Source organism: Oncorhynchus mykiss, chromosome 16 (genome assembly GCF_057628025.1).
Source record: "Oncorhynchus mykiss isolate SJ-2025 chromosome 16, ASM5762802v1, whole genome shotgun sequence".
NCBI classification, from domain to species: Eukaryota; Metazoa; Chordata; class Actinopteri; order Salmoniformes; family Salmonidae; genus Oncorhynchus; species Oncorhynchus mykiss.
Window position 1 is genome coordinate 26,525,799 of NC_143037.1, and position 15,622 is coordinate 26,541,420.

Below are 15,622 nucleotides of genomic sequence, written 5' to 3' on the forward strand. Positions count from 1 at the left end.
CACTCTCTCGCTCAGATATCTTATTAACATGCCAGAAGTCTTGGAAAAATGTGTAGAATTGCAGGAAATTAACTGTAAAACTGCAAAAAAAAAAGAAGTTATTTACAGCAAGCGTATTTGTTCACTTTTGTTAATAAAATACTTGTTCTACTAACGGATCATTCTGTATGTAGTAAATTACTATTTTTAATCCCAGTGCCGAGTTAATGTGTAGTGTATAGTTTGTGTCAACTGAGGTGAATGGTGATTTTTCCATTGAAAGAAGTGTACTGTACTTAATCTTCCACTCCACTCTTCCGATACATTTATTTGCTGCAGACAAAATGATATTCAACAGGTAGGCATTTTGAAACAGTTCAGAGATTACTCCAAGTAATGGGAGTCTTTGGGATCTTTGCCAGGGAACATTTCAATACATTATCAATGGCAAATACTGTTTTCTATGCTTGATTTCACTTAATATTTTTGGGTGTTGCGCTCATTGCAGTCAGAAAACAGATGTTTGCCGATCAAAACCCTTGCAGGTGATGTTGCTTTCTCTCCCCAAGTCGTACGAGAAAACTGACCCAAGATCAGTAAAGTACATCTGCAACTTCCGCAATCGGCTGCAGGGGAGGTTACTTTCTGTGTTGTTCAGTTTATATAAGTATATCAAATTAAACAAATCTAAGAAACGCTTTTCCAGGCAGTTTGAATGTATATTCTTATTCTTATTCTTTGCAGACTCTGTGTAATTTGACCTACAACACAAATGCGCATCATGACTTCAACTAAGAAGGCAACTTGGAACGTACCCGATCCTCCCATTCTCTTTCCCGGTAAGTGAAGTATGCAAATAAACCATGTGGTTGTAATCGTTAGTATGTGTTGGATCCTGTGTTTTACATTATAGCCATTACCATATATATGATTGAATATTATCTGCTGTTGGCTTGTGTGGATGTATGTATGTGTTATGCAACATAGCTGACTTGAAACATTGTTAAAAGCTTCAGGGCCATGGGCCTTTCTCATGATGGAAAAATACAGAAGACAGGAAATGTGCAATGAGTTGGGGGGGGCACATTCAGAGCTTGGGGTTGCAGAACAAGCGGTGTTTTGTTAGATAACAGGAGCCAGGTGCGAGATAACGGTATGGCGCATGAGCGCATGATGTTCTTCACAGCAACAGTTACATCTATCAACAGAAGCGCCAAGAGGCGGGGACCCTCCTGAGCGCCTGCAATAGGCTGAGCAAGTTTAAACCATGCCCAGCCTCTACTGTGATAGGCCAACAGACGGGTTGGAACTGTATCACAGTATAAAGAATACTGTTTACATACATCTTGTCAGTTCTCTGTTCTGCCCTGCGTGGTATTACAGTGAACCCGTAAATACGAAAGTTGCATTTGCCATTTATTACTTAGCTAATAAAAAATACATAGTATACAATTGGTGACTCATTGTTATATTTATCCTGATACCAGATTCTAATTTACGCAACTCTACATGGTGACCACCGACGTGATCTGGTAAAGGACATCGCTGGACATTGGTGTGCCAGCCGATTGGCCAGTACTGTCGTCGGACGGTGTGTCTCACAAATCCTGACCGGTCAACTAAAAAAGGTAAGCAGACACCTGTTGTGAAAAAGTAAAGTTCTGCACATTGGAGTTATCCAAATGTAGTTTTGTGAGACACCTGTTTGATGTAAGTTACTAAATTTAAACTATTATGATGTGTGAGATTGGAAAATAGTTGAGAAAGTAATATCTCCATTGGCAACTGCAATTTTATTATTGATCAACAATACTTAATGATGCATTGTGTATGGGATGTACTAGTATGCCTGGCTGGTAGGTGGTAACAGAGAACACTTACTGCATGTATGAATGCTGGGTAACGGGTGACCACCAAAGTGTGAATGGAAAGCCATATGATGCGAATGTGATGTACTAGGCAGGGCCAAGTGTGAATGACGGATAAATAAATTGATTACTTGGACTTGAGACCGATTTAGCCTTAAGGAAAGGGTACCACTTGGGTTTGAGTAAAGGCATAGGTTGTTGACAGTATTGTAGTGTACATAAAATGTCATTGGAAATAGACAAGGTGTTGAAAACGCTGAAGTCCACTTTAGAACTGAATGGAGGAAAAGAAAGTAAAGAGTGGAAGATACGGGGTGACAATCTGTACAGAGAATGGATAGAAGGCAGGGCCATTGTGTCTCCTACTGGTCTGCTTACTGCGGTGAATGAAGATTTGTGTGTGTATGGTGTAAGTTGAAGCTTACTGACATGAATGAAGATTTGTGAGACTCAAATTGTGTGCATGAAATACGCTTGATATTCAGTCGGGGACTAATATCGGTATGAATGAGGTCGGGGACCTTCAGATGAGATGTCTGAGTTGTATTAATTTGAGCCTGCCAAGCTGAGTGTGGTACATTAGGTATTTCAGTTGAAGCTGGTACCGGTGAGAATGTTTAAAAAGTCACGGGCTTACTGATGAGATGTTTGCACAGAGTTATATCATAGAATATTGAGGGGGTGTGCATGACTGTTGGAAAAAGTGTTAAACTCTGTTAACGTAAAATTCTGTGTGTAGATTTATATTATGAGGTTTGAACTATACTAATATTGTAGAATTACATAATCAACATCTGAACATACTTACGTTAAACATTAATTGAGCCACTGAGTAATAGATAAGATATACACTAGGTATGGGAGACGGGGCGAAGGGTGTGGTCGATGTAAGACGGGAGGGGTGTTCTAACCAAGTGCTGAGAAATAAGGTAGAATTATTTTGTTCTTTTAATTAATTTACACAAGTACTTCCCGGTTATTGATTTTGGTTTGATTGTTCAGATAACACCATTGAAATTAAACAGGAGGTTAAGGTATACTAACATTAGAATCTGTTTTCATTATGGGGAACAATGAAAGGCCCGCAGAGTGGATTGCAGGCTGATTTTATTTTATGTTAAAGGGACAGTGTATGTTTATCACAGTTGTGTGTGTGTGTGTGTGGGTCTAATGGCTGGGTATTTAAGAAGTATTTTGGGGAGACAATTTGGAGAAACACGAATGTAAGACATGAAACATCGAGACAAATTATTAAATTATATATTATCGTAATTATTAGGTTTTGTTTTTGTAGTCAACGTTTGAGTTAAGGGGATTTCCCTGTTCCCAGAGACAAGATATCTTAAAGGGGTACACTCACATATGGAATATTAGGATTTTTTTATTTTCTGAGTTTTAATTACACAAGTGCATTTAAGATAAAGGGTTCTTTAATATGTCTAATATGGTATGGAACACGAATGTAAGGGGATGGTGTAACCTTTGACCTGCTTTCATGGCTCCCCCGGGTGGTCTGATCAGCCACAGGGGGATGCCATTTGAATAATGAATTTGTGGTCATGGGTAATACTGTTTTTATTTTTTTATTTAATTTATTTTTAAGGTAAATTAATTATAGTGGAGTTTAATTAACCTATATAAGGACTTTAGAAATTGCCACCATAGACATGTTTTTCTAAAAAAAATCCATGAGTTTAGATAAAGCCAAACTGTGAGACATTTAGTTAAAATGTGGAAACATGAGAAAAAGAGCTACAGACAGAAAGGGGGGAAAGGCAGACAGAACAGCCCTCCCCGCGCTGCGGAGACCTTGAAGGTTGGAGAGCAGAGAGGAGAAGTTTTAGAAGGGGCGCCAGGACGTGCAAAGATAACAGTTACTGAGTGGAGACAAAAGGGAGAATTGGACATGTGGAGAATGAAAGGGGCGCTCCTACATGATAATGTCAGAACAGAAGGAAAATATTAGTATATTATCCTTCTTACTTAAGTCATTATTTAGAGTAGGTAAGGTTGTTACCTGGGCAGAGCCAGGTATTTTTTTATTATTTTTTTTACCTTTATTTAACCAGGTAGGCAAGTTGAGAACAAGTTCTCATTTACAATTGCGACCTGGCCAAGATAAAGCAAAGCAGTTCGACAGATACAACGACACAGAGTTACACATGGAGTAAAACAAACATACAGTCAATAAATACAGTATAAACAAGTCTATATACAATGTGAGCAAATGAGGTGAGAAGGGAGGTAAAGGCAAAAAAGTAAATACAATATAGCAAGTAAAACACTGGAATTGTAGTTTTGCAGTGGAAGAATGTGCAAAGTAGAAATAAAAATAATGGGGTGCAAAGGAGCAAAATAAATAAATAAATTAAATACAGTTGGGAAAGAGGTAGTTGTTTGGGCTAAATTATAGGTGGGCTATGTACAGGTGCATGACAGCTGGTGCTTAAAGCTAGTGAGGGAGATAAGTGTTTCCAGTTTCAGAGATTTTTGTAGTTCGTTCCAGTCATTGGCAGCAGAGAACTGGAAGGAGAGGCGGCCAAAGAAAGAATTGGTTTTGGGGGTGACTAGAGAGATATACCTGCTGGAGCGTGTGCTACAGGTGGGAGATGCTATGGTGACCAGCGAGCTGAGATAAGGGGGGACTTTACCAGGGTCTTGTAGATGACACGGAGCCAGTGGGTTTGGCGACGAGTATGAAACGAGGGCCAGCCAACGAGAGCGTACAGGTCGCAATGGTGGGTAGCATATGGGGCTTTGGTGACAAAACAGATTGCACTGTGATAGACTGCATCCAATTTGTTGAGTAGGGTATTGGAGGCTATTTTGTAAATGACATCGCCAAAGTCGAGGATTGGTAGGATGGTCAGTTTTACAAGGGTATGTTTGGCAGCATGAGTGAAGGATTCTTTGTTGCGAAATAGGAAGCCAATTCTAGATTTAACTTTGGATTGGAGATGATTGATATGGGTCTGGAAGGAGAGTTTACAGTCTAACCAGACACCCAAGTATTTGTAGTTGTCCACGTATTCTAAGTCAGAGCCGTCCAGAGTAGTGATGTTGGACAGGCGGGTAGGTGCAGGTAGCGATCGGTTGAAGAGCATGCATTTAGTTTTACTTGTATTTAAGAGCAATTGGAGGCCACGGAAGGAGAGTTTTATGGCATTGAAGCTTGCCTGGAGGGTTGTTAACAGTGTCCAAAGAATAGATGTGAAGCAGCCTGTTGGGAGGGCCATACCAAGTGCTCCTGGTGACAGCCTTTGCGGTAGCTACCTGGGGACATATCACACATTGTTGGAGGGTAGGACACACTGACGACACTGCCGAACCATCACAGAGTTAGAGAGAAAAACCGAAACCAATATGGCTCGGGGTTTCACCCTCTTAACGAAGCTTCCCTGACCCCGCCCTCCCATCACTGTGTAGCGTTCATAGAAGTGGAAGTGTGATTTGGCCTCTGGCTGCTGATGTGTTCTCTGGGAGAGGGTGGGGCTTTACAGGAGTGTCAGTGTACCTGTGTAATGGGGGAGGGTGTCTGTTTGGGGATTACATGATAACCAACTTGGGACAGTTCTGGGATTGGAGAAGAGGGTATCCTTATAGCATAGGGGATCCCACAAAGGTGGATAGGTTTTCCATGATATGGGGGAAACCTGGGAGCACTGTTGAACTTTGTAAAGGTGATGAAATCCTACTAACCATCAAAACTATTAAGCTCTCTGATGCAGGCACTTACACCCTCGGACTACAAAGGACCGGGACAGACACGATGGGTGTGTTTTCTATTAAGGTGCTGCCAAAACCACAGAGGTCCCAGACGAACCAGAGCCAGACACACTCCTCTACCACCACTGGACCGAACCTGCCACCTACCACCACTGTGTTAAATCCCATTCAGGTAATTAATGTTAGACTATTCAGCTATTGATCAATTAGGCACTGAGACTGGTTTTGATGGTAGTGACAATTTGTGGCTATCCTATATGAGGTATACAGCTAAAACCCTGAAAAGAAAGGACTGCATTATTTGTAGTCATGCTAGACCTGTTCTGGCTACACACCCATTTTCTCCCATTATGGGAGATTGCCTGAAGCTGATTGTAGTAGTAACATAACCATTAATGCCACTTGGCCAGTTACAGGCCTAAACCAAACTAGTGGTCTGGCTGATGTGTGGTGGATCTGTGGACCCAAAAGAGTGCTGAGACCCATTCTTAGAGGAGACTGGCAAGGTACGTGTGCTCTGACCAGTTTGATAATTCCACTGACCATTGTTGATGTTACTGCTGAGCAGCTGTTGGGTTCTGTATCCAGGGGACCTGAAAACATTCCATCCCATGGGAGACATAGACGTAGTGCTCCATGGACAGAGGATGTAGTTGACATACACACTAACCTGTTGGGAGTGCCAGTGGGGGTTCCTCATGAGTTTCAGGCCTTGGGTAGGAATGATGGACTCTGGCACTTACTACCTATTATAGGTCCAGCCATAGTGGATGCTAGACAGACTGCATGGATTAATTACATCTACTATAATCAACAGCGTTTTGTGAATTACTCCCGTGATGCACTCACTGGTATGTCTGAACAGCTGGAGGCCACATCTAGGGTTGCCAGACAGAATAGACTTGCTTTGGATATGCTTCTTGCCAGTCAGGGGGGTGTCTGCAAGATGTTCGGTGAACAATGTTGCACGTATATTCCTAATAACATCAGTCCAGATGGTAGTATATCTAAGGCCCTTAATGGGCTTGATGCACTATCTGCTGAGATGAGGACCATGGCGGGGGTGGAGGAGTTTGGACTGTTCTCTTGGTTGGGAGCCTGGTTTGGTAAGTACACTGGTATGGTGGTTACTGGATTTCTGACCCTAATTCTTGTATTTTTGTTATTGATGTGTTGTGCTGCTTGCATCATACCGTGTTTTAAGAAGTCTGTTACAGATGTGGTGAAGGCTTCAGGCATGATGCCTTTGCTTGATGCTCCAGTTGGAGATGCTGATACTGAATCATGCTTTCAGGGGAGGATGGGACTGACTGAGGATGACCCATGGTATGCTGTGGGTGAGGTAGTAGAATAAATATTACACCACCACAGTTCCTTGTTTTACATTTTTGTTTTAAGTTCTTTCCAGTATGTTTGTTCTCCCTGTTGTGAAAGTTTGGAGTCCCTGGGTGGCATGGTGCCCACCTGGTGCAGGATAGGAGTAGCTGAGAGGACCAGATGGTTTATAATAATGCTTTGCTCTGCTTTACTCTGTTTTCCATGACCAAAGTTTTATCCTACATCTTACATGTCAATAAACAATAAAGTTTTATCCTGTTTTTGACAAAAGCATATATCACTTGTTGCTTTTTATTTTTTCTTGTATGATTTTTCTTTTCTGTTTTTCTGTAAAAAAATAAAAATGTTTTATTAATAATAAACATTTTATTTTCATGAAATGCTATTAACATATTACTATGTTGGGACCGCTGAAATAAAGGATAATGAGTGACACCCTAGCGGGTGTCAAAAGGGGGACACAATTTAACACAATTTTATTTTATTTATTTAGCCAATCTAGTACATAGTGGGATTGAATGGAGGACATGAAGGTGTTTTAAACTTTAACTGTTACATGATTCATTGCTGAATTTTTGTTCACACCCTTGGATGTGTGAAAAGGGGGGATTGTTGGATCCTGTGTTTTACATTATAGCCATTACCATATATGTGATTGAATATTATCTGCTGTTGGCTTGTGTGGATGTATGTATGTGTTATGCAACATAGCTGACTTGAAACATTGTTAAAAGCTTCAGGGCCATGGGCCTTTCTCATGATGGAAAAATACAGAAGACAGGAAATGTGCAATGAGTTGGGGGGGCACATTCAGAGCTTGGGGTTGCAGAACAAGCGGTATTTTGTTAGATAACAGGAGCCAGGTGCGAGATAACGGTATGGAGCATGAACGCATGGCTGTTCTTCACAGCAACAGTTACATCTATCAACAGAAGCGCCAAGAGGCGGGGACCCTCCTGAGCGCCTGCAATAGGCTGAGCAAGTTTAAACCATGCCCAGCCTCTACTGTGATAGGCCAACAGACGGGTTGGAACTGTATCACAGTATAAAGAATACTGTTTACATACATCTTGTCAGTTCTCTGTTCTGCCCTGCGTGGTATTACAGTGAGCCCGTATATACGAAAGTTGCATTTGCCATTTATTACTTAGCTAATAAAAAATACATAGGATACAATCGGTGACTCATTGTTATATTTATCCTGATACCAGATTCGAATTTACGCGACTCTAACATATGTAATGTTATGGAGATTGATTTATTGCTTTTTACGACATTTCTCAAACTACTATGCATTTTCACTGATCTGTCAAGGTTTTCAATCAAAATCTTAGCTATAGGCCGACTCAAGTTTCAGCTAGCTTTAGCGAGCTAGGCTACAGTCTATGGAGTTTCATGGTGGGCGCAGGGCTTTGTTCTGGGCAACATCTACACACCTGATTAAACTAGTTTGAGTGGTTAATTACTTTAATCCACGGGTCAAACTCCTATGGGAGGTCTGATTTTCTGCAGGTTTTTCCTCCACCCTTGATTGATAAATGAAGGTTACAAATGACTAAGGAACTCCCCTCATCTGGTTAGGTTGTCCATGTGTTCTCTGTGGAATGATTTTGACACCCCTGCCTAATAGAGCTAGTTCAACTTGTCTTTGCAAAGCCTTTCTAAATTAGACAGTTTTAGATCTTATGGAGAAAATAATTCCAAACAATGGATGGATTGGGTCAACAAGACAGCGATGCTCCCGTCCACAGTGAATGTGTATCTATCCAATGGTCATCTTGTTGTGCATCATTCACGTCAATTAAAATTTTGTACACCACCTGTATTTTTTTGTGATGTAATCCACTTACAAATTAAGTACATTTTAATGCTCAGTTAATTTTTAAAATTAAAATAAGTATCCTACATATACAGTGGTGAAATACAATTCTAAACTTGTTCTATTCTCCTTAATTTGCAGCTCCAAATTCTATTCAGACCACTCAGACCTTCACCTACCACCCTTCTATTCAGACCTACACCTACCACCCTTCTACTCAGACCTACACCTACCACCCTTCTATTCAGACCACTCAGACCTACACCTACCACCCTTCTATTCAGACCACTCAGACCTTCACCTACCACCCTTCTATTCAGACCTACACCTACCACCCTTCTACTCAGACCTACACCTACCACCCTTCTATTCAGACCACTCAGACCTACACCTACCACCCTTCTATTCAGACCACTCAGACCTACACCTACCACCTTTCTATTCAGACCACTCCGACCTACACCAACCACCCTTCTATTCAGACCACTCAGACCTACACCTACCACCTTTCTATTCAGACCACTCAGACCTACACCTACTACACTTCTATTCAGACCACTCAGACCTACACCTACCACCCTTCTACTCAGACCTACACCTACCACCCTTCTACTCAGACCTACACCTACCACCCTTCTACTCAGACCTACACCTACCACCCTTCTACTCAGACCTACACCTACCACCCTTCTACTCAGACCTACACCTACCACCCTTCTATTCAGACTATTGCAACTCACTCCCCCCACGCACCAACACAAACTCCCTCGATAAGCTCCAAATGGTTCGAAACTCAGCAGCCCTTCTAACCCACTAAATCATCCTGGCAGCCCGTCGTCTAACCCACTAAATCATCCTGGCAGCCCGTCGTCTAACCCACTAAATCATCCTGGCAGCCCGTCTTCTAACCCACTAAATCATCCTGGCAGCCCGTCGTCTAACCCACTAAATCATCCTGGCAGCCCGTCTTCTAACCCACTAAATCATCCTGGCAGCCCGTCTTCTAACCCACTAAATCATCCTGGCAGCCCGTCTTCTAACCCACTAAATCATCCTGGCAGCCCATCTTCTAAATCATCCTGGCAGCACGTCTTCTAAATCACCCTGGCAGCCCGTCTTCTAACCCACTAAATCACCCTGGCAGCATATCACCCCCATCCTCTGTGAACTCCACTGGCTCCCTGTCTCCCACCGCATTAATTACAAGATCCTCTTGACCTAAAAAGCTCTCCCCCCACCTTGCTACCCCTTACCTCTCTGACCTTCTTCTCTCCTACCAGCCCCCATGCTCTTTCCGCTCAACCACAGTTGGCCACCTTGTCATCCCCAGGTCCAAGCTCCAGAGTTTCAGTGACAGGGTCTTCTCCAGGTTTGCTCCTAGGCTCTGGAAGTCCATCATCTTTCAGTCCTGCCTAAAAACCCACCTCTTCACAATGGCCTACCCTTACCTCCCCCTCCACCATTCCCACACACCTCTTCTGTTTCACACACTCGTACACACCAATACGTGCAACATCTGCTCGCTCACTCACCTGCTTTCTCACTCACATACTCACACATCACACCCTTTCCTTGAGCCCTTCTTACCTCTATTTGCCCCGTTTATACCTGGTTCTAACATGCATTATACAGTGGCGAGAACAAGTATTTGATACACTGCCGATTTTGCAGGTTTTCCTAATAACAAAGCATGTAGAGGTCTGTACTTTTTATCATAGGTACACTTCAACTGTGAGAGACGGAATCTAAAAGAAAAATCCAGAAAATCACATTGTATGATTTTTACACCCTCATCCTCAACCAGGTTGAACCCCCGATATCCCTCACCGCCCAGGGGACCAGCTTCTCCCCCATCCTCAACCAGGTTGAACCCCCAAATGACAGCCAAATAACAATTTCTAAGAGTGTAGTCTAAGGCTAGGCATAGATGTAAAAATTAATAATGCAATTGACTGTCCTGCTAACTTTATTCATGTTCTGGTGGGTGGTGATTAAATATATTAATGCATTTATTGTTTCAGAGTGTCCAGTGCATCCGGGGCAACCGATTTTCCCTATTCTCAAGATTCTTGCCAATAGACCTTCAAAGGAGGTACATCTGCAGAACATTGACATTCCTGTGACTGTATTTACAGGCTAATCCTAGTGCAACACCAATTGTAGTTAACTTGCAGTGCACAGACCTTGTAGTTAGTGGCAATATGTAACTTTCTGGGTGGCCCGACCAAATTCACATAGAAATGTTAGTTACAGATCATCATTCTACTTGAAAGCAAGTCTAAGAAGCGGTAGATCTCTCCTACAGTGTGCGTTATTTCTATGCTTCCCGTTCTTAAGTTTTGTTATTGAGTTTTTTACTTTGGTTTTGTACAACAGCTTTAAACAGCTGATATTAGCTATCATGACATTGTGGAGCGATTTCTGCATAGTGCAGCTTTAAAATAAAACAGACATTTCTATTTGTTTCATAATAAAGGGTCAGGAGCAGAAAGTGAGGTGGAAGCCATGCTCTGGATGGTTTGTTCACTTCAACTAATCTCCTAGAATGTATTGAGGATATACTGTACAGTCAACACCATATGTATTGAGTATATACTGAACACTCTACACCATATGTATTGAGGATATACTGTACACTCAACACAATATGTATTGAGTATATACTGAACACTCTACACCATATGTATTGAGGATATACTGTACACTCAACACAATATGTATTTGCACAGTGAAGTTAAAATGTACAATTTAACTCTAAACTCCAGCAATTTGGATTTGAAATCAAATGTTTCATATTAGGCAATAGTACAGGTCACCTTTTCACAATTTAGATAGGAAATCATTTTATATAGTCCCCCCCAATTTGAAGAAGCCATAAGTATTTGGACAAATTCACTTAGTGTATTAAAGTTATTGTAAATTAAACCTTTTATTTAAAATACAAAATGCTGGAGTATAGATCCAAATTTCAAATTTTTGCTTCACACTCGAAATACGGCTTTGGCTGTACCTTGGTATTGGATGTTACAGTGCCTTGCAAAAGTAGTCAGACCCCTTTGGAAACGCCTTTGACAGTGATTACAGCTGTGACTCTTCTTAGGTAAGTCTTTTAGAGCTTACCACACCAGGATTGTGCAAAATTACCCCATTTATTATTTTTATAATTCTTCAAGCTCTGTCAATATGTTGGGGATCATGCCTAGACAACAATTTAAAAGTCTTACAATAGATTTCAAATCAGATTTAAGTCTAAACTTGAACTTGGCAACTCAGGAACATTCACTGTCTTCTTGGTAAGCAACTCCAGTGTAGATTTGTTATTGTGTTGTAGGTCATTGTACTGCTGAAAGGTGGATTCCTTTCCCAGTGTCTGGTGGAAAACAGGCTTTTAGGCCAGAAAGTATATTCCTTTGCAGTTTTTTTCAGTACTAACTCCAGTGCCTTGTTGCATACAAGATGCATGATTATATTTGTGATGAGAATGTTGCATTTTGGGACAGCATTTTGGCCAACTGACGATGAACTTCGCAATTCATATCCAAGTTTATTATATGCCCATAGGCTAGGCGCAGCTAGGCTATTTATTATAATACATAGGCCTACGTGTAAATCAACATAGCATTATATATAATCTATTACATATATTACTTTACCTGCATTAAATATGTTGGATATAGGTCTACCCCAGAGTGATATTGGCATGCAACATGTTTAGCGCATAAAGGCAGACCGTCTATCTGCTCGGTCTCTAGGCTAGTTGTCCACGGAAAATATTTAGTGAAGGTGAAAGGCAAATAATTTCACAACTGCTTTTTTTGAATAGGCAGTGAGAGTTAATTTTCATCATTGTTGCTTAACAGGAATATGATGTGCCGAGGACCATGGCAATAGAGGTGCGGTTATGCGGCTATGTGGGTCATGGGTATTGGGGTTGAAAGGCCACATATAGACTGTTGAATGTCTATTTTTTAACTTCTAGAAGCGTCAATATCGATGTAACAATGTTTATATAAGTATTTCTATACACACACTTTTCTGCCATGAACCTTTATACACCCCTCGGAAACCTTTGGAAGAGTTCAACTCTCATCATAGAGTCCCCCCCACCCCAAAAAAATTATATATTTTTTTGTTAGCTTAGATTTATGGCTTGGCACAAATAATCCTATGCATGAATTAAACATAATTATGCAATCCCATACCCCTGGTGGCCATCGAGTGCTCAGTAGCACCACCAATAGTTGACTTTTCCCCAAACTTTTATGATTTTTTAAAATCAACAATCGATAAACATATCCGAACATTATTTGACATGAAGGTTTAGTAAGGGGTCCTTATTAAATCAAAAGAATCGCACATGTCAAACTTAAATAGTTATGACGAAAAACACATTTCAGAAAGTGCACTACTTCAGACATTGAATTGGCATGTGTTGATGCAGTACATCGTTATGTATGTCCTAATGAATGTACAGATCATTCTACACATCAATTAGAATGATATTGGTCGAAGATATTGATAAAAAACAAACTGGTTAGGGTTAGTAAAAAACTACAAAATGGCGCCACATTTGTAGTTTTCAGGTTTCTGTAACATAAGAATTTATCTGTTACATCAATTATTTAATAGAATCCGACAATGTTTACGACATTCAAATTAATGTAACATTGCGCAAGAATAATTTGAATAGCTTAAAAATGTAATCAGAAAATTTAGAAACAGTCTATTACGTCACGGGCATTGCGATGCACATAAACTCTGAGGGATTGAGGTGCCAAGATGGCGGCTTGAACAGACGCTTTTTTTACCGAGCTCCGTACCAAACTTCAGAAAGATTTTGAAAAAAACAAGTTTACAGTCATTACTATTTTTATTTGTTCAAGATATAAGACCTTTCCTGTGACTGGAATAATAATTGGATAATTTATTTTGGCATGTCCAGGCAAAATCGTGACAAAAAAAGAAAGGAAGAAGTTAGTCGTTCTATTGCTAATCAACGAGAGAAACGTGCTTATAGACAACTGCCACAACTATGCTTGGCCTATGGATAATATCATGCTTTCGAATGCTGCTGAAGATGACAAATTCCCCTCTTTACCTGTTACTCCGTGCAAACCACCCTCCAAAAAACCCAACATGAACTCTGACATCGTGGCTATCCTCTCCTTACTCATCAACTCCAGGTGTGACGCCATTGAGAAAATGGTAGGCGCGAACACCATGGTTATCGAAGGCTTGAAAAAGACTGGAGTTTGCATGTGGTGAAATCAAGGATGTGAAAACGAGAGTGGCAAAAAAAAAGGGTGGAAAAGAATAACAATGTCTACCATAGATGTCTCACTGATCTGGAACAATACACAAGAAAATGGAACCTGAGACTCTACGGTTTGCCAGAGGTGGAGAATGAAGATGTGCGAGGAGAGGCTATCCGCATCTGCCAAGAAGTTTTGCCTGCAGAGAAGAACAAAGTTGGTGATACCATCAACGTTGTGCATCGCCTCGGCAAGAAACAACAGCAAAATTATTCAAGACCTAGGGGTATCATCGTGCTCTTCACTGCCAGATTCTACAGGGATGCAAGCTGCTAGGATGAACGCCTTCCTTCAGAGCCATGGTATGCGTTTCGCCGAGCATCTCAGCCTGGAGGACATAGAAAGAAGGAATAAGTTGTGGCCAACGGTCAAGATAGCACGAAATGACGGAAAAGCTGCTTACTTCGTCGAAGGACGAGGCTTCATCAACGGTTCAGAAATCCATATTCCTCCCTAAAATCTCACTAGAAGGAACAGGTTGCCATGGTTGAAACCATCATTCTCATTTTCCTTATGTTGTTTACCTAACAAGCATCTGGTGACTATTTTTCAGGAATACTCAGGTATTTCAATTTATTAGTTTGTTCTTGAATGACCAGAAGACCTATTTTGTTTACAAACTTACGAAGAAGATTGAAAGCTGTATTTATTTTGTATGTATACAGTAACTAAGATACTGTTTTAAAGGGCATACAGGTCTGCTATGACTTTACATGGTTATTGTTCTATTTAGTTATTAATACTTATTTCCAAAAAAGGTCTTAGGAACATTTATGTAAAACATTTTTTATTCAATTATTTTATGATCAGTTTCATATGCACTTAAAATAGTAGGTACCCTTTTATGTAAAAATAGTTCCTGATTACACTAAAGAGGGTTTTTAGTCACTCTTACTACAATAACCCTTGGTTTGGTCTTGAACATAATTTTCAGTTGAGTTGAATTTCAAAGCCGGATAACGTCTAGCTCAAAGGTTATGGAATAAGCTATTTTCACTTTAAATTGACTTAAATGGTGCAGATCTCGGTTCCTTATCGTTTACGTTCACTGCTCCTACATCTTTGACTCATCCTACTACAGTTTGGATGCAATCATTGATGAAACACAGTCTGGCTTCATGAGGAACAGACATATTTCTAACAATGTCAGACTAGTATTAGACATACTTGACTACTCAGACCTAATAACTGAAGATAGCTTCATATTTTTAGATTTTTATAAAGCATTTGACACAGTAGAGCATCAGTTTCTCTTCCACTCCCTTGAGAGACTTGGCTTATGGGATTTTTTTATGTAAGGCTATTAAGACACTCTATGCAAATGGTAACAACTCTATCAAATAGAAATATGGCACCTCACCTAGATTTGAGTTAAAGAGAGGAATTAGGCAAGGTTGTCCTATCTCTCCGTACCTGTTTTATTAATCACCCAACTACTTGCAAATTCTTTAAATAATAGTCCTGTACAAGGTATTTCCATAGCTGGTAAAGAAATTATTATAAGCCAGCTGGCAGATTCTACACTTTTTCTGAAAGACGCTAACAAATTCTCATATCGATCAATGTGATACAATCCTTTT

General features: G+C 40.5%; 1 long non-coding RNA gene across 1 annotated transcript; it reads left to right on the plus strand.

Moving 5' to 3' along the window:
* The first annotated feature begins 605 nt into the window (after nt 1–605).
* Nucleotides 606–8,087, plus strand: LOC149976623 (uncharacterized). Its single transcript, XR_016487199.1, has 2 exons — nt 606–818; nt 1,467–8,087. It is a non-coding gene; the product is annotated as an uncharacterized LOC149976623 (long non-coding RNA).
* The last annotated feature ends 7,535 nt before the right edge of the window (nt 8,088–15,622 follow it).